The sequence below is a fragment of the Pseudophryne corroboree genome, chromosome 11 (assembly GCF_028390025.1).
Source record: "Pseudophryne corroboree isolate aPseCor3 chromosome 11, aPseCor3.hap2, whole genome shotgun sequence".
NCBI classification, from domain to species: Eukaryota; Metazoa; Chordata; class Amphibia; order Anura; family Myobatrachidae; genus Pseudophryne; species Pseudophryne corroboree.
This window is the reverse complement of record NC_086454.1, coordinates 276,923,206-276,943,496: the sequence shown is the minus strand read 5'-3', so window position 1 is coordinate 276,943,496 and position 20,291 is coordinate 276,923,206.

Here is a 20,291-nt window from a genome sequence, read left to right as displayed (position 1 = left end):
ATACCATTGATTTCCACTCATTTCCAGTCTGTTCTGAACACCTCACACCTCACAATATTGTTTTTAGACCAAAGGTTGCACCAAGGTGGCTGTATGACTAAGCTAAGTGACACAAGTGTGTGGCACAAACAGCTGGCCCATCTAGGAGTGGCACTGCAGTGACAGACAGGATGGCATTTAAAAAAATATAGTCCCCAAACAGCGCATCATGCAAAGAAGTAAAAGAGGTGCAATGAGGTAGCTGTATGACTAACTTAAGTGACACAAGTGTGCGGTACAAACACCTGGCCCATCTAGGAGTGGCACTGCAGTCCCACTGCACTAATGGCGGATACCGAACGCATGTTTAACAGCAACATAGCTGTCAAGGCCTCAGTTATTCGCTTTGTAACAGGGTGACTGCTGTCATATTTCATCTTCCTCGCACAGGACTGTGGGACAGTCATTTGCTTAGTTGAGGTAGTACAAGTGGTCTTCCGACTTCCCCTCTGGGATGACTATCGACTCCCAGCAGCAACAACATCAGTGGTAGCAGCAGCAGTAGGAGGAAGTGGTTCTTGATCTTTCCCTATTTTATCATCCAAATTTTTGTTCTCCATTATTTTTCTGGAGTTATATAACAAAATGTGTCAAAAGAGAGCGTACCTCTAAACCACACAGGGCAAACCCTGTAAAAATGATTTAGATTAAATAATAATAACCCCTTTATTTGGAGTAAATAATATACAGCACAGGACAGCACCACCAAACTTATATGGCAGCAACACTGGACAGGATTTATACGCCAGTACCACTGGATTTATACGGCAGTATCACCAGAATTATATGGCAGTACCACTGGACATAAACGGCAGTATCACTGGACTGGACTTATACGGCAGTACCACTGGACATATACGGCAGTATCACTGGATTTTTATGGCTGTACCACTGAACATATACGGCAGTATCACTGGATTTATACGGCAGTACAACTGGACTGGATATATATGCCAGTACCACTTGATTTATACAGCAGTACTACTGGATTTATACGGCATTACCACTGGACATATACGGCAGTATCACTGGACTGGATTTATACACCAGTACCACTGGATTTATACAGCAGTACCACTGGACTTATACGTCAGTACCACTGGACATATACGGCAGTGTCAATGGAATTATATGGCAGTACCACTGGACATATACGGCAGTATCACTGGACTGGACTTATACGGCAGTACCACTGGACATATACGGCAGTATCACTGGACTTATACGGCATTACCACTCGACTGGATTTATATGCCAGTACCACTGGATTTATACGTCAGTACCACTGGATTTATACGGTAGTACCACTGGACATATACGGCAGTTCACTAGACTTATACAGCAGTATCACTGGACTGGATTTACAAGTCAGTACCACTGGATTTATACGGCTGTACCACTGGACTTATACGGCAGTACCACAGGAGTTATACAGCAGTATCACTGGACTGCATTTATACGGCAGTACCACTGGACATATACGGCAGTATCATTGGATTTATACGGCAGTATCACTGGACCTACTGTATATGGCAATATCACTGGACTGGATTTATACGGCAGTACCACTGGACATATACGGCAGTACCACTGGACATATACGGCAGTATCACTGGACATATCAGCAGTACCACTGGACTTATATAGCAGCACAGGGACACCACCACTGGACTGATGCAGAACAACACAGCACCATTGCAATGGACTGGACTTATTCAACAGCCCTGGACATATGGCAGCAGAGGACACCAAAACTGTGACTGGACTGATGCAGCACAAGACACCACCACTGGACTGATGCAGTACAACACAGCACCACTGGACTGGACTTATACAGCAGCACTGGACATATGACAGCAGAGGACACCACCACTGTGACTGGACTGATGCAGCACAAGACACTACACTGGACTGATGCAGGACAACACAGCACCACTACACTGGACTTATACAGCTACACTGGACATATGGCAGCAGAGGACACCACCACTGCGACTGGACTGATGCAGCATAAGACACTACACTGGACTGAGCAGCACAAGACAGCACTGGTATCGCCTCGCCACCCCACTTTCCCTCCCACACAGACACTGAGAACGAAGACACGTCCTCTCGCTACACTCTCCAATGTTGGAGTGAAAATGGTGACGACGTGCGGCTCCTTATATGGAATCCAAACCCGCAAGAATCCGACAGTCGGATGATGATGTTTTGCCTCGTTCTGGTTTTCCAGGTCAGGCGGGAATGCCTGAGCCGGTCTCGGATCCGGGCTTGGGAAGTGAAGTTCGGGGGGGTGTTCGGTTCTCAGAGAACCGAACCCGCTCATCTCTACTTTAGAGCAGTGATTCTCAAACTCAGCCTTCTGCATCCCAAACAGCTCATATTTTCCAGGTCACCTAGCAGGTACACAGGTGTGTTCCTTACTCACTGACACATTTTGAAACATCCACAGGTGACGCTAATTACTCACTTGTGATTCTGTGGAGACATGATAATCATGAACTGTTTGGGGTCCTGGTCCTGAAGACTGAGCTGAGAACTTATGCTTTAGAGCAGTTAAAGTTTTAAGGCTGTACATGCTTAACCAGATGGCTAAATCAATTTGATTGAGGTACTAATAAAGTCTCCTGTGTTAACATGGATATCTTTAAAACCTGGACTCTAATGGCAGGGGTTGGGAATCTCTGCTCTGGGGCCTAATTCAGACCTGGTCACTGCAGTGACCGCAGGCTCAAGCCCTGTGCTGTGTGCGCACGTGCAGCAGCCACATTGCGCGTGCGCACACAGTGAGATGCGAAGGCTGTCGAGGGGCGGTCAGGAGCAAGTTGGCGGCATTGGGACGGCGTTGTTGGGGCCGTGTCCAGACCGTTTTGCGGGACGGGCCGTAGCAGCTGCATGATGTCACACACAGCTGTTGTGGCCAAATACATGGTGGGTAGACGCCTGTCTTTGTAGCTAGGCTGCGTAGGCAGGGAGCTAACAACAGGTGCGAAAGCATAGCCGGCATGTGATTTTGCACCTCTGCAGGGAGGGGAGACAGGACCCAGCATGCGGGGTGGACTTGCCCTATGCTGGGCGTCTCCCCCTGCATGCCTTAGATGTTTTTGCACATCTACGATCAGCTCTGAATTAGGTCCTTAGAGCAGAGGTTCCCAAACGTGGTCCTCAAGGCACCCCAATGGTTCTGGTTTTAAATGTATACATTCTTGGCCACAGGTGACTTAATTAGCACCTTAGTCAATTTGATTTAACCATCTGTGCTGATCCATGGATATACCTAAAACCTGGACTGTTGGGGTGCCTTGAGGACCGCGTTTGGGAACCTCTGCCTTAGAGCATTGGCTCTCATTCCGAGTTGTTCGCTCTGTAATTTTCTTCGCATCGCAGCGATTTTCCGCTTATTGCGCATGCGCAATGTTCACACTGCGACTGCGCCAAGTAAATTTGCTAAGAAGTTTGGTATTTTACTCACGGCATTACAAGGTTTTTTCTTCGTTCTGGTGATCGGAGTGTGATTGACAGGAAGTGGGTGTTTCTGGGCGGAAACTGGCCGTTTTATGGGTGTGTGTGAAAAAACGCTGCCTTTTCTGGGAAAAACGCGGGAGTGGCTGGAGAAACGGGGGAGTGTCTGGGCGAATGCTGGGTGTGTTTGTGACGTCAAACCAGGAAAGAGAAGCACTGAACTGATCGCACTGGAAGAGTAAGTCTCGAGCTACTCAGAAACTGCACAGAAAAATCTTTTCGCAATATTGCGAATACTTCGTTTGCAATTCTGCTAAGCTAAGATACACTCCCAGAGGGCGGTGGCTTAGCGTGTGTAATGCTGCGAAAAGCGGCTAGCGAGCAAATAACTCGGAATGAGGGCCATTGACCATTGTTGAACAGCAGTTATTAGAATATGGCTGCCAATAATTATAAAACAAAGTGTTCTCTTAAGAGGAGGGGTTAACTTTCAGGTAGGCAGATGGAGAACCCTTTAAATGAATTTCCCTAGACCAGTGGTTTCCAAACTCGGTCATCAAGGCACCCTATCAGTCCATGTTTTCAAGGTATCCATGCTTGTGCACAGCTAATTTAATTATTACCTTAGGTGGTCATTCCGAGTTGTTCGCTCGCAAGCTGCTTTTAGCAGCATTGCACACGCTAAGCCGCCGCCTACTGGGAGTGAATCTTAGCTTATCAAAATTGCGAACGAAAGATTCGCAATATTGCGAAAAGACTTCTCTGTGCAGTTTCTGAGTAGCTCGAGACTTACTCTTCCAGTGCGATCAGTTCAGTACTTGTCGTTCCTGGTTTGACGTCACAAACACACCCAGCGTTCGCCCAGACACTCCTCCGTTTCTCCAGCCACTCCCGCGTTTTTCCCAGAAATGGTAGCGTTTTTTCACACACTCCCATAAAACGTCCAGTTTCCGCCCAGAAACACCCACTTCCTGTCAATCACATTACGATCACCAGAACGAAGAAAAAACCTCGTAATGCCGTGAGTAAAATACCAATCTTCATAGCAAATTTACTTGGCGCAGTCGCAGTGTGAACATTGCGCATGCGCAATAAGCGGAAAATCACTGCGATGCGAAGAAAATTACCGAGCGAACAACTCGGAATGACCACCTTAGTCAATCTGATTCAACCATTTGTGCTCAAGTATGAATATCCTGAAAACCTGGACTGTTATGGTGCCTTGAGGACCAAGTTTTGGAACCAATGTCCTACTTAATTACTTATCAAGTTTTTTTTTTGCAATAGATCAAATGTAACTATGGGGGTCATTCCGAGTTGATCGCACGTTGCCGATTTTCGCAACGGAGCGATAAAGGCTAAAATGCGCATGCGCATGGTACGCAGTGCGCATGCGCTAAGTAATTTAACACAAAACTTAGTAGTTTTGCTCGCGTCCGAACGAAGAATTTTCATTGTTGTAGTGATCGGAGTGTGATTGACAGGAAGTGGGTGTTTCTGGGCGGAAACTGGCCGTTTTCTGGGAGTGTGCGGAAAAACGCAGGCATGTCAGGGAAAAACGCGGGAGTGTCTGGAGAAACGGGGGAGTGGCTGGCCGAACGCTGGGCGTGTGTGTGACGTCAAACCAGGAACGAAACGGCGTGATCAGATTGCAATCTGTGAGTAGGTCTCGAGCTACTCAGAAACTGCTAAGAAATTTATATTCGCAATTCTGCTAATCTTTCATTCGCAATTCTGCTATGCTAAGATATACTCCCAGAGGTCGGCGGCCTAGCGTGTGCAATGCAGCTAAAAGCAGCTAGCGAGCAAACAACTCGGAATCACCACCTATGTCTGTAGCAGAGCTTCTAAAAAAACAAATCACATCTTTAATTGAATTCCTTATTATTCCTCAACAATAGCCTTCCTGATATTTGATCTGGTCTTCCACATCATATACTCAACAGTAGTGATGAGCGGGTTCGGTTCCTCGGAATCCGAACCCGCCCGAACTTCACCCTTTTTTGCACGGGTCCGAGCAGACTCGGATCCTCCCGCCTTGCTCGGTTAACCCGAGCGCGCCCGAACGTCATCATCCCGCTGTCGGATTCTCGCGAGACTCGGATTCTATATAAGGAGCCGCGCGTCGCCGCCATTTTCACACGTGCATTGAGATTGATAGGGAGAGGACGTGGCTGGCATCCTCTCCGAGTCCGTTGTATTATATTAGAACTTAGTTAGTTATAATTGTGGGGAGGATTGGGGACGGGGACCAGCTGTTAGGGAGTACAGTGCAGGGTTTTGAGTTTAATCCGTTGTTTCTCTGCCTGAAAAAAAACGCTCCACCATATCTGTGCTCACTCAGTGTGCTGCACTGCTGCATGATATATCTGTGCTGAGTGCACTGCTCACACTGCCTAATTGTGGGGACTGGGGAGCAGTTATAGCAGGAGTACAGTGCACAGTTTTGCTGACAGTGACCACCAGTCCAGTATACGTTTGTCTGCCAGAAAAACACTGTGGTTTTTTTTTTTTACTTCATGCTAGTTTGTTTAGCAGTCTGCTGACACTGCAGTGTCCACCAGGTCCGTTATACAGTATATTATATATATAATTAAGCACTAAGCAGCAGTACAGTAGGCCACGGCTGTACCTACCTCTGTGTCGACTCGTCACTCGTCGTCCATAAGTATAAGTAATACTATCCATCCATCTACATTGTATACCTGTGGTGTTTTTTTTTTTTCTTTCTTCATACTAGTTTAGCAGTCTGCTGCTGACACTGTCCACCAGGTCCGTTATACAGTATATTATATTTATATATAAGCACTAAGCAGCAGTACGGTAGGCCACGGCTGTACCTACCTCTGTGTCGTCACTCGTCGTCCATAAGTATAAGTAATACTATACTATCCATCCATCTACATTGTATACCTGTGGTGTTTTTTTTTATTTCTTCATACTAGTTTAGCAGTCTGCTGCTGACACTGTCCACCAGGTCCGTTATACAGTATATTATATTTATATATAAGCACTAAGCAGCAGTACGGTAGGCCACGGCTGTACCTACCTCTGTGTCGTCACTCGTCGTCCATAAGTATAAGTAATACTATACTATCCATCCATCTACATTGTATACCTGTGGTGTTTTTTTTTTTCTTTCTTCATACTAGTTTAGCAGTCTGCTGCTGACACTGTCCACCAGGTCCGTTATACAGTATATTATATTTATATATAAGCACTAAGCAGCAGTACGGTAGGCCACGGCTGTACCTACCTCTGTGTCGTCACTCGTCGTCCATAAGTATAAGTAATACTATACTATCCATCCATCTACATTGTATACCTGTGGTGTTTTTTTTTTTCTTTCTTCATACTAGTTTAGCAGTCTGCTGCTGACACTGTCCACCAGGTCCGTTATACAGTATATTATATTTATATATAAGCACTAAGCAGCAGTACGGTAGGCCACGGCTGTACCTACCTCTGTGTCGTCACTCGTCGTCCATAAGTATAAGTAATACTATACTATCCATCCATCTACATTGTATACCAGTGGTGGTGTTTAGTTGTGCGCAAAATATGGAGAACAAAAATGTGGAGGTTAAAAAAATAGGGAAAGATCAAGATCCACTTCCACCTCGTGCTGAAGCTGCTGCCACTAGTCATGGCCGAGACGATGAAATGCCATCAACGTCGTCTGCCAAGGCCGATGCCCAATGTCATAGTACAGAGCATGTAAAATCCAAAACACAAAAGATCAGTAAAAAAATGACCCAAAAATCTAAATTAAAAGCGTCTGAGGAGAAGCGTAAACTTGCCAATATGCCATTTATGACACGGAGTGGCAAGGAACGGCTGAGGCCCTGGCCTATGTTCATGGCTAGTGGTTCAGCTTCACATGAGGATGGAAGCACTCATCCTCTCGCTAGAATAAAGAAAAGACTTGCGGCAAAAGCACAGCAAAGAATTGTGCGTTCTTCGAAATCCCAAATCCCAAAGGAGAGTCCAATTGTGTCGGTTGCGATGCCTGACCTTCCCAACACTGGACGGGAAGAGCTTGCGCCTTCCACCATTTGCACGCCCCCTGCAAGTGTTGGAAGGAGCACCCGCAGTCCAGTTCCTGATAGTGAAATTGAAGATGTCAGTGTTGAAGTACACCAGGATGAGGATATGGGTGTTGCTGGCGCTGGGGAGGAAATTGACAAGGAGGATTCTGATGTGAGGTGGTTTGTTTAAGTCAGGCACCCGGGGAGACACCTGTTGTCCATGGGAGGAATATGGCCATTGACATGCCTGGTGAAAATACCCAAAAAATCAGCTCTTCAGTGTGGAAGTATTTCAACAGAAATGCGGACAACAGGTGTCAAGCCGTTTGTTGCCTTTGTCAAGCTGTAATAAGTAGGGGTAAGGACGTTAACCACCTCGGAACATCCTCCCTTATACGTCACCTGCAGCGCATTCATAATAAGTCAGTGACAAGTTCAAAAACTTTGGGCGACAGCGGAAGCAGTCCACTGACCAGTAAATCCCTTCCTCTTGTAACCAAGCTCACGCAAACCACACCACCAACTCCCTCAGTGTCAATTTCCTCCTTACCCAGGAAAGCCAATAGTCCTGCAGGCCATGTCACTGGCAAGTCTGACGAGTCCTCTCCTGCCTGGGATTCCTCCGATGCATCCTTGAGTGTAACACCTACTGCTGCTGGCGCTGCTGTTGTTGCTGCTGGGAGTCGATCAACATCCCAGAGGGGAAGTCGGAAGACCACTTGTACTACTTCCAGTAAGCAATTGACTGTCCAACAGTCCTTTGCGAGGAAGATGAAATATCACAGCAGTCATCCTGCTGCAAAGCGGATAACTGAGGCCTTGACAACTATGTTGGTGTTAGACGTGCGTCCGGTATCCGCCGTTAGTTCACAGGGAACTAGACAATTTATTGAGGCAGTGTGCCCCCGTTACCAAATACCATCTAGGTTCCACTTCTCTAGGCAGGCGATACCGAGAATGTACACGGACGTCAGAAAAAGACTCACCAGTGTCCTAAAAAATGCAGTTGTACCCAATGTCCACTTAACCACGGACATGTGGACAAGTGGAGCAGGGCAGACTCAGGACTACATGACTGTGACAGCCCACTGGGTAGATGTATTGCCTCCCGCTGCAAGAACAGCAGCGGCGGCACCAGTAGCAGGATCTCGCAAACGCCAACTCGTTCCTAGGCAGGCTACGCTTTGTATCACCGCTTTCCAGAATACGCACACAGCTGAAAACCTCTTACGGCAACTGAGGAAGATCATCGCAGAATGGCTTACCCCAATTGGACTCTCCTGGGGATTTGTGGCATCGGACAACGCCAGCAATATTGTGCGCGCATTAAATCTGGGCAATTTCCAGCACGTCCCATGTTTTGCACATAACTTGAATTTGGTGGTGCAGAATTATTTAAAAAACGAAAGGGGTGTGCAAGAGATGCTGTCGGTGGCCCGAAGAATTGCGGGCCACTTTGGACGTGCAGGCACCGCGTACAGAAGACTGGAGCACCACCAAAAAAACCTGAACCTGCCCTGCCATCATCTGAAGCAAGAGGTGGTAACGAGGTGGAATTCAACCCTCTATATGCTTCAGAGGATGGAGGAGCAGCAAAAGGCCATTCAAGCCTATACATCTGCCCACGATATAGGCAAAGGAGGGGGAATGCACCTGACTCAAGCGCAGTGGAGAATGATTTCAACGTTGTGCAAGGTTCTGCTGCCCTTTGAACTTGCCACACGTGAAGTCAGTTCAGACACTGCCAGCCTGAGTCAGGTCATTCCCCTCATCAGGCTTTTGCAGAAGAAGCTGGAGGCATTGAAGGAGGAGCTAAAACAGAGCAATTACGCTAGGCATGTGGGACTTGTGGATGGAGCCCTTCATTCGCTTAACCAGGATTCACGTGTGGTCAATCTGTTGAAATCAGAGCACTACATTTTGGCCACCGTGCTTGATCCTAGATTTAAAACCTACGTTGGATCTCTCTTTCCGGCAGACACAAGTCTGCAGGGGTTCAAAGAACTGCTGGTGAGAAAATTGTCAAGTCAAGCGGAACGCGACCTGTCAACATCTCCTCCTTCACATTCTCCCACAACTGGGGGTGTGAGGAAAAGGCTACAAATTCCGAGCCCACCCGCTGGCGGTGATGCAGGGCAGTCTGGAGCGACTGCTGATGCTGACATCTGGTCCGGACTGAAGGACCTGCCAACGATTACTGACATGTCGTCTACTGTCACTGCATATGATTCTCTCACCATTGAAAGAATGGTGGAGGATTATATGAGTGACCGCATCCAAGTAGGCACGTCAGACAGTCCGTATGTATACTGGCAGGGAAAAGAGGCAATTTGGAGGCCCTTGCACAAACTGGCTTTATTCTACCTAAGTTGCCCTCTCTCCAGTGTGTACTCCGAAAGAGTGTTTAGTGCCGCCGCTCACCTTGTCAGCAATCGGCGTACGAGGTTACTTCCAGAAAATGTGGAGAAGATGATGTTCATTAAAATGAATTATAATCAATTACTCCATGGAGACATTCACCAGCAGCAATTGCCTCCAGAAAGTACACGGGGATCTGAGATGGTGGATTCCAGTGGGGACGAATTAATAATCTGTGAGGAGGGGGATGTACACAGTGAAAGGGGTGATGAATCGGACGATGATGATGAGGTGGACATCTTGCCTCTGTAGTGCCAGTTTGTGCAAGGAGAGATTGCTTCTTTTTTGGTGGGGGCCCAAACCAACCAGTCATTTCAGTCACAGTCATGTGGCAGACCCTGTCGCTGAAATGATGGGTTGGTTAAAGTGTGCATGTCCTGTTTATACAACATAAGGGTGGGTGGGAGGGCCCAAGGACAATTCCATCTTGCACCTCTTTTTTCTTTTTTTCTTCTTTGCGTCATGTGCTGTTTGGGGAGTATTTTTTGGAAGGGCCATCCTGCCTGACACTGCAGTGCCACTCCTAGATGGGCCAGGTGTTTGTGTCGGCCACTAGGGTTGCTTAGCTTACTCACACAGCTACCTCGTTGCGCCTCTTTTTTTCTTTGCGTCATGTGCTGTTTGGGGAGTATTTTTTGGAAAGGCCATCCTGCCTGACACTGCAGTGCCACTCCTAGATGGGCCAGGTGTTTGTGTCGGCCACTAGGGTCGCTTAGCTTACTCACACAGCTACCTCATTGCGCCTCTTTTTTTCTTTGCATCATGTGCTGTTTGGGGAGTATTTTTTGGAAGGGCCATCCTGCCTGACACTGCAGTGCCACTCCTAGATGGGCCAGGTGTTTGTGTCGGCCACTTGGGTCGCTTAGCTTAGCCATACAGCGACCTCGATGCAAATTTTAGGACTAAAAATAATATTGTGAGGTGTGAGGTGTTCAGAATAGACTGAAAATGAGTGGAAATTATGGTTATTGAGGTTAATAATACTATGGGATCATAATGACCCCCAAATTCTATGATTTAAGCTGTTTTTTAGGGTTTTTTGAAAAAAACACCCGAATCCAAAACACACCCGAATCCGACAAAAAAAATTCGGTGAGGTTTTGCCAAAACGCGTTCGAACCCAAAACACGGCCACGGAACCGAACCCAAAACCAAAACACAAAACCCGAAAAATTTCAAGTGCACATCCCTACTCAACAGTTATACAGAAAATGTACATACTGTATTTGGAATTTATATGTCAATTCAACTGGAATTTAAAATATGTAATGCATATACAGTTTTCAAATAAAATGTTTTATATAAATATGTATAAATCTTCAATATTGTCAGTAGGAAAAAAAATAACAGCATTATGCATTCTTTTTTATGAAACATTTATTTGATGTAAATATTAGCAGGTTCTTTTTTATTCAAATATGCACCAAATAATCTGGAATGACCTTTCTGAATAATTGAACACTAATTTTGCCTTTGTATGACATTCCTTGCAAATTGCAGACAGCCCCGAGAAATGGAGCTTACCACAATAGTCTATATAGAGTAACATTTACAACTTTATCAGACATGTTTACAGTAAGGCATAAAACCTGAGCGAGAGGAGTGAACAAAAACAGGATAGAATCTGTTGCTGGATTATTTTCTTTTCTATTAATGTTTATTATAGCGTTTACTATAAAGGAACTGCACAATTAATTGGGAACTATTTCATTATCATGCTCCTTCTATTACAAAAAATATGTTAATTGACCCAGAGAGATACTGTAAATGATCTTTCTGTATAGTAGTGTCGGCAAATTTGTGTTTCATTAATTAAATAATAATTAAATACTTTTAAGTGTTTAGAATATAAATTTAATGTCTGCTGAATTTTAAAACCATAAAATGCTTCAGATTTTTGTCATGTGGCCAAAGAAGGGCCCTAATGGACTATGCAACCTGCCAGGGCTGCCACCAGGAATTGTGGGGCCCGGGACTGACATAATAGTCATCCCACTCCTGTAGGCGAAATAGACTGCAGCCTTCCTCATCCTCTGACAGCGCATGCAGAGTGGCAAAAGAGTAATGTGCCAGTAATCCTGCCAGTTGAAGAAAAGTCTCCAGCCACCACTTTACCCCAGTTCTCTTCAGCCTCACCCCTGTGCTTCTGCAGCTTCAGCTCCACAGTGTCTCCCCAGCTCCAACCAGCCCTTTCTGCCTCTCCAGCCATCCTTTGTCTCTCCAGCCCCCTTCCATCTCTCCAGCTCCAGCCAGCACCCCTTCTGTCTCTCCAGCCAGCCCCCCTTGTGTCTTTCCAGCCATCCCCCATCTGCCTTTCTAGCCAGCTCCTCTTTTGTCTCTCCAGCCAATCCCACTTTTGTTTTTCCAGCCATCCCAGCTTCTGTATCTCTTGCCAGCCCCTATCCTGTGTCTCCAACCAGCCCTGCTCCTGTGTCTTCAGCCAGTCCCCCCGGTATCTCCAGTCAACTCTCACAGGCCACAGACACTTACCTTCTCCTGTGTCTTCTGGCTGCAATTGTCCTCCTTACGCTTCTGAGAGCTCCCCTGTGTGACAGCGGCGCGGCATGCATGACATCATGATGACATGCGCACCTTGTTTCAATAAATAAAAAAAAACCTTTATTCATTGTACTGTACCAGGCAGCAGCCGGCGAGTGCCAATGGCTGTTCAGTCCAAACCCAGGTACTTTACACCACATTAATAGCTTCATTCATCTACCAGGGACAAGCCCCCCTCTCTGTCCATGCCCAGAGTCCCGGCAGCTTCCCCCTCCCCCCCAATGGTGACCTTGCCACCTGCACTGGCATATCTATAATGTGTGCATGGTGTGAACCGATTCAATATTATTACCCCCCCTAAGGGAAAATGGCATTGGCATAATTCTAGGTGCATACTCAGTAGAGACATCACTGGGAAAATGGCATGCACATTTTTTCCAAAGATACATGAATGTGTAGTAGGCTCTGCCGAAGCACCAGAGTCCGTGTTGTGCATATGCTGGCGCGAGGTGGGCACGTGGAGACTGCACATATACTCACTAATCACAGGTTTCTTCTTCAACTTGTGTATAAGGCATGTTGAATAAGGGCTGAACACCTTTATAAGCATTCTTTACATTTTGCACCTGTTCCATGTCAAATTTTGGAGCCGGCAGCATTGATCATGCAGCTAACCTTTCTATCAGAATGCTCACAGTAACATAAAGTATTTCAGGAGATAAGTATGCACACTCACTGGCCTGACTACGGTAAGTGTCAACCAGTGCATCTTCTCATCCTGCCACCACCATATCTGGACTCCTTATTGCCACCTTATTGCCACCTTATGTGGCAGTATGACATTTTTGCTGGGGGCTTGTACAGAGCTCCAGGAGCCTCCAGCCTCTCCCTATTCTCACCACTGCTTGATGACACCATCCAAGGGTGTGGCACCAAAATAGCACAGCTGCTCTACTATTGTAGTGTTACCCCCTCTCAGTGCTTAAAGTGGTCCTGGAGAGGTGGTGGAACTCACCCCCCCCCCACCCCAGCTCTAAAGGAATTGTGCGCACCATATGCGCATGGTGCAAAAAGGGGTGTGGTCTCCAAAAAGGGGCGTGGTCTCCCAATAGTATATATATATAGTTACCCCCAAGTAGCGCCGCTTCACACACACAGGGGTGTATCTACCCATTGGCCAGGATGGCACTTGCCAGGGGCGCCAGGCAAGGAGGGGGCACTGCCTGGGAGTGCCATCCACATCCAGGGGGTAGAATCCAGTAGTACTGTCAGACTTAGTGACTGTCTGTTAGTGCCGGCGCCAGTGTCAGGCGGCAGTGCACCGCACCTCTCTTGTAATCATACTCAACATAAACTACAGCTCCCAGCATCCCCTGTTGCTATGAGCTCCGGGAGCAGTAGTCTATTTTGAGTCTGATTGATCACTAGTGCAGTGCTGTGCCACTGGATACTGGCACCGGCAGTAACAGACAGTCACAAGGTACAATCCGGATTAAGTGAGGGGAGGGGTGGCACAAGACTGCAGTGCACGGCATTGCCCTTCGGGAAGTGGACGGAATGGAAACAGGGGGTGGGGCTACACGGCACTCAGTCAGTGCCAGGCAACGAAGCAGCATAGAGGAGAGAGGGAGAGGACAAGGAGCTACTAAAGCACATGCATTGAGTGTACCCTGTCTGTGAAATGAGGGGGTAAACACTATATAGTCTGTCTGTATGTGTGTCTGCTTTAAGTATGTGACTATATGTGTGTGTGTGTGTGTGTGTGTGTGTGTGTGTGTGTGTGTGTATGTTTGTGTGTGTGTGTGTGTGTGTGTGTGTGTGTGTATGTTTGTGTGTGTGTGTGTGTGTGTGTGTGTGTATCTACTGTATTTATGTGTGTATTCGTGTGTGACTATGTATGTATGTATGTGACTTTATATATGTGTGTATGTGTGTAATTATTTGTATATACTGCATGTGTGACTGTACTGTATATCATATGTACTGTATGTGTTTTGTGTGTGCCAGTATGTATGTAAGTGTATATGTGTGTGCCTATGGGTGGGATCAGATGTACTAATGGCAGTGGGGGTTATTCGGTAAGGATTGCAGATTCTGCTAAAAAGCAGAACCTGCAATCCCTTCTATTGCATGCTGGGGGATGCTCATCAATCGCAGGGCAAGGCCGTCCAGCATGCTTAATGGTCTGCTCAGCGACTGCGACCACAATTTAATTGTGGTCGCAGCAACTGTGGACGACCCCCAGCAGCTGCAGCTAGCCTGCGTATGCAGGTGGTCTGCTGCCATTTTTCACATAGAGGTGGCTGCGTGTGATGTCACTCAGCCGCCCCGAAAATGCAGACGGCCTGACCCCACGCCTCCTCCGCAATGGTCCATCACCGCCCCGCACCCTCCGCCTCTGCCTATCAATCAGGCAGTGGTATTTACAGCCAATGTGATCAAGGGGATCTTGCAGTCGCATCCCTGAATGTGGTTTGACCGCATTCCACTTATAAAAATAGAAATATATTCACTAGCACTGGTCCACATTTAATTTTTCTATTTGCTTTCCCCATATGCCTTCTATAGACAGTGTTTCCTATAGGGGTGCTACTGTGTGGCATAACGTGATTTAGAGACACTACTTTGCGGTGTAATGTGATACTGTGTGGCATAACGTGAATAAGAGACACTACTTTGCGGTGTAATGTGATACTGTGTGGCATAATGTGAATAAGAGACACTACTTTGCGGTGTAATGTGATACTGTGTGGCATAACGTGAATAAGAGACACTACTTTGCGGTGTAATATGTTACTGTGTGGCATAACGTGAATAAGAGACACTACTTTGCGGTGTAATGTGATACTGTGTGGCATAATGTGAATAAGAGACACTACTTTGCGGTGTAATATGTTACTGTGTGGCATAACGTGAATAAGAGACACTACTTTGCGGTGTAATATGTTACTGTGTGGCATAAGATGAATTAAAAGTGCTATTGTGTGGCTATGCCCCTTCCCCACAAGGCCACGCCCTTTTTTGATACAAGCTCCTTATTTCAAATATGTGTATGTGTGTGTGTGGGGGGGCACCAGCCCTTACTTTGCCAGGGGCGCACGTACCCCTAGATACACCCCTGCACACACACATTAAAAAAACACACACACATAAAATACTCACCAGCCCCGCTCCTGCTTCCGGACTGCTGACCCCCGCCTGGTGGCCGGCTCCTCGGATCTATGGGAGAGAAGTCATAACAACACAACCTCAGTGGGTGCCTGGCATCCCCATGCTGCTCACATTCTGGGTTAGGTGAGCCAGAGGAGGCGGAACTGCGTTCCGTCTCCAGTTGGAACTGATGGAACGCAGATCCGCCCCATTCCGGCTCACTTTAACCTCTGGATATATAGAACCTTATGGCTGACAAAATGTTAAGTGTAATGCAGGGTCAGTGCCCCTCCAAGCATAGAGGAATTGTGAAGCGCTGCACCTATGTGATGTGTATTTTGATGTGTGGTGTGTAAAAAATATGGAAGCGTAAATATGATTAACAAGATGTATATTATTTAGAATTAGGGTAACATTGTCCTCTAATGATTCTACATACAGTATAACATGATCTCCTTAGTGAGCTCCATTTAAGAATACTTCCCACTGATAATAGTACCTGACAGGGTTGGTAGGCAGTGCTAAAAGTGGTCCTTGAGAGGTGGTGGAACGCACCCCCCTGCCCTAGCCCTAAAGGGACTGTGCGCGCCCTAGGTGCGCGGTGCAAAAAGGGGCATGGTCTCAAAAAGGGGAGTTGTCACCCAATACTATCCCCAATTTAAATTATGTAGAGCTGCCCCCTGTAGAGCTGCCCCCAGTACTGATGTCCCCAGTGCAGATGCCCCCGTAGAAGCTGCCCCCAGTAGTTATGCCCCCTGTAGAAGCTGCCCCCAGTACAGATGTCCCCAGTAGAACCTGCTCCCATTACAGATGCCCCCCTGTTGTTATGCCCCCTGTAGGTATGCCCCCAGTAGAAGCTGCCCCCAGTAGTTATGACCCCACTAGAAGGTAACCCCAGTAGAAGATGCCCCCTGTAGTTATGCCCCCAGTAGAAGCTGCCCCCTGTAGTTATGCACCTAGCAGAAGCTGCCCCCTCAGAGTGAGCTTCGGCTGCCGCTGAGGGGAAGGTGCTGGCGCCCGCTGGTAACACAACCTCAGCGGGCGCCCAGCATCCCCATGCTGCTCACTTTCTAGTTTAGGTCAGCCGGAGGAGGTGGAACTGCGTTTCGTCTCCAATTGGAACTGATGGAATGCAGTTCTGCCCCGTTCCGGGTCACTTTAACCTCTGCCCCCTCTGATGGTGTCCCCTGGTGTAGCCCATTTTCCCCTAGTGGTGCCATTGCCACTGCATTTGCATCTGCATAATGGATATAAGTTATCAATGCTGTTACTTCATATACGTATCTACTTTTAAAATACTGTTATCACTCCATAGAAAATGTGCAAGTAACGCCTAAGTGCGGTGTCATTGAAAGGATTGTGTGCTGCTCTGCCCAAGGTGTGGGTCTAGCTACACCAATAAATTTTGTGTCTTCCAAGGGTGTTTTTCTCACTAGATGGAACCTATAGGACTGTGAGTAGCATATTACCAGAAGGGGTTTGCATAGCATGGCAGAAGAAAAATTAAATTTTTTATTAATCGTCCGACAATCAAACAGCGAAGCAGTGAAATTACTGAAATTACTGCTGTACTGCATGACAAATAAAACAAAAATCCCATACAGATGCATGACTTGTGACAACAGGTAACAGGCTAAATAAATAGAAAAAAGTGGAAAAAAAGGCCCTATAACTATGAAAAACATTTTTTGTTCACTAGACCATATATTCTTTCACAATCAAAAATTTATATTTCAAACTTTTTGATTTTTTTTTAATTCTAATAAATTGACTACATATTAAGGCAGATTGGTGTTAAAATTAATTCTGGAGAAGAAGCACAGAGGGCAGATTCCCAAGGTCACTCCGTGCAACCACCACCAGTGTACAGTACTGTACCTCTCTTCTACTTCTCTTTTACTCTTCCTTTGGTTTCCTACATTTGGAAGTTAGGCAGTCAGCCAATCTGCATTGGTATTTCCCTTTCCAACCTGCCCAGCCCCATCCAGCATGTTATTCTCTCTTTTTGTATCAGTCGCTCCTACCATTGTGTGTCTGTCTCACACTTCATATTTGTCTCTGTGTACAATTCTTAAAGTTTACCTACCAGTACCTGTCTCCTCATTTGCCTCCCCCCTCCCCTTGCTCATGGATAACTTTGCTCACTCTTCCTACATGTGTACCTCTGTCCCCTTGGCCATGTGTATCATCTCTGGAACATATGCACCTTGGGCCCACTGCCAATGTGTTCCACTGCCTCATTGCTCATGTGTGCATCTTCCCTCATGTACATGCGTGCTTCTGCCCCCCCCCCCACCCTGCCCTTGTGCATCTCTGACCCTACTTCACATGTGAGCCTATGCCCTGACTCTAAGCATGCTTCTGTCCACCCCTTTGTGTTCCTCTGACCACCACTTTGTGTTCCTCTGTCCACCTCTTTGTGTTCCTCTGACCACCACTTTGTGTTCCTCTGTCCACTCCTTTGTGTTCCTCTTTCCACCCTTTTGTGTTCCTCTGGCCACCCCTTTGTGTTCCTCTGTCCACCACTTTGTGTGTCTTTATCCTCCTGCACCACACTAATGTAGTATGGTGCAGAATCAGATATTTATTGTTCAAACAGAATTTAGGTCATAGACACCACCATAGGTTTATAAAGCTAACAGTCAGGTGTCCAACTCACAAGCTTGGATTTGTAAATGGACAGGGGGCGGGATGTACTACGCATCGTATTATGGATGGAATACTTCCTGCCACTTATTGTGTACATACTGGCATTATTATGTACATAGAAATTCACAAAGGACAGCTCTCCTGATAAAAGCTGTCCTTTGCGATACAAGGAGTTCCAAGACCTTCTGTGCATGTGCCTGATGAGGGTGTGCGCTACAGGTGACACTGGATCCCTCTCAGTTAGGAATGCAATAAGGAGTCTAGAGGCTTCTGTTGGGGAACGCTATCTGAAGGGCAAGTATTGCATTCCAGAGCTTGGTACATATGGGAAATGGGGCCAAACTTTGTAAAGGACAGTTTTCTGATTTTTGGCCACATTTTCCATTTAATACATCCAGCCCCCTGCCTGGTACAAGGAATAACCAAGCAGAAGGCAGTAAGGGACGCAGAGTGGAAAAGACGGATCCACTGATCCTGTTAGTGAGTGTACAGCATCTTTCTGTGGTAACCTAGTGGACAACGTGATTATGGTGGAGATGTATCAAGCCTTAAATAGAGATATGGGCCCTCATTCCGAGTTGTTCGCTCGTTAGCTGATTTTAGCAGCATTGCACATGCTAAGCCGCCGCCCTCTGGGAGTGTATTTTAGCTTAGCAGAATAGCGAACGAAAGATTAGCAGAATTGCGAAAAGAAATTTCTTAGCAGTTTCTGAGTAGCTCCAGACTTACTCACTAATAGCGATCAGTTCAGTCAGTTTCGTTCCTGGTTTGACGTCACACACACGCCCAGCGTTCGGCCAGCCACTCCCCCATTTCTCCAGACACTCCCGCGTTTTTACCTGGCATGCCTGCGTTTTTCCGCACACTCCCAGAAAACGGCCAGTTTCCGCCCAGAAACACCCACTTCCTGTCAATCACACTACGATCACTTCAACGATGAAAAATCTTCGTTCGGGAGTGAGTAAATCTACTAAGTTTTGTGTTAAAATACTAACCGCATGCGCATTTTTGCCTTAATCGCTCCGTTGCGAAAATCGGCAACGAGCGAACAACTCGGAATGACCCCCATAGTGGAGAGAAATAAAGTATTAATCAAGCAGCATATAACTGTCATTTTTTAAACACAGCCTGTTAGAGACTGATTGTCTGGAACTTTATCCCTCTTCACATTATCTCTCTCCAAGGTTTGATATATCTCCTCCATAGTGACAGTAACATTAACACTGAGAAGCAGAAGCCAGCAGCTTTACAGGTAAGAAGCCACTTCTCCTTTATATCAGAGGCCTGTATCCATATGGGCTTCCCTCGTCAAGGGACTACAAACACCGGATATGCATTGGTTTCTAATGGTAAATTGTAGAGTGCAATGGAATATGCTGGTGTTGGTATGGGTCGTTAGGTCGACAGTCATTAGGTCGACCACTGAAGTTTGACATGGTCATTAGGTCGACATGCACTAGGCCGACATGGGAATTAGGTTGACATGTACTAGGTCGACAGGTGAAAAGGTCGACGTGTTGTTGGACTGGTTTTGGTGTCGTTTTCTTCGTAAAGTGACGGGGAACCCCAATTAGTGCACCGTGTCCCCTCGCATGGCTCGCTTCACTCGCCATGCTTCGGCCAAGGTTACCATTCCAATCGCAGTCCATGTGGATCGTCAAGTATGGAAAAATCCAAAAAAATTAAAAATTATGTGAAAACTCATGTCGACATTTTGACCTGTCAACCTAGTACATGTCGACCTAATGACCATGTCAACCTATTGACCATGTCGACCTAATGCATGTCGACCTTCAGCAGTTGACCTAATGACTGTCGACCTAACGACCGTACCCGGCTGGTGCTAAATAAATAACTCTTAATAAATAAACAAATGGAAGTGCTGGTCCTGAGTTATATTTACCTACATTTAGTATTTCCTCTCTGGGATATACCCGGAGAGGAGAAGCAGGTGAGCGATGACGGGGAGGATCTTTACTTATTGCATCAATATGCCCCGCCCCCTCATGGGGAAAAGCTGTGCCTGGACATTGGGCCTAATTCAGG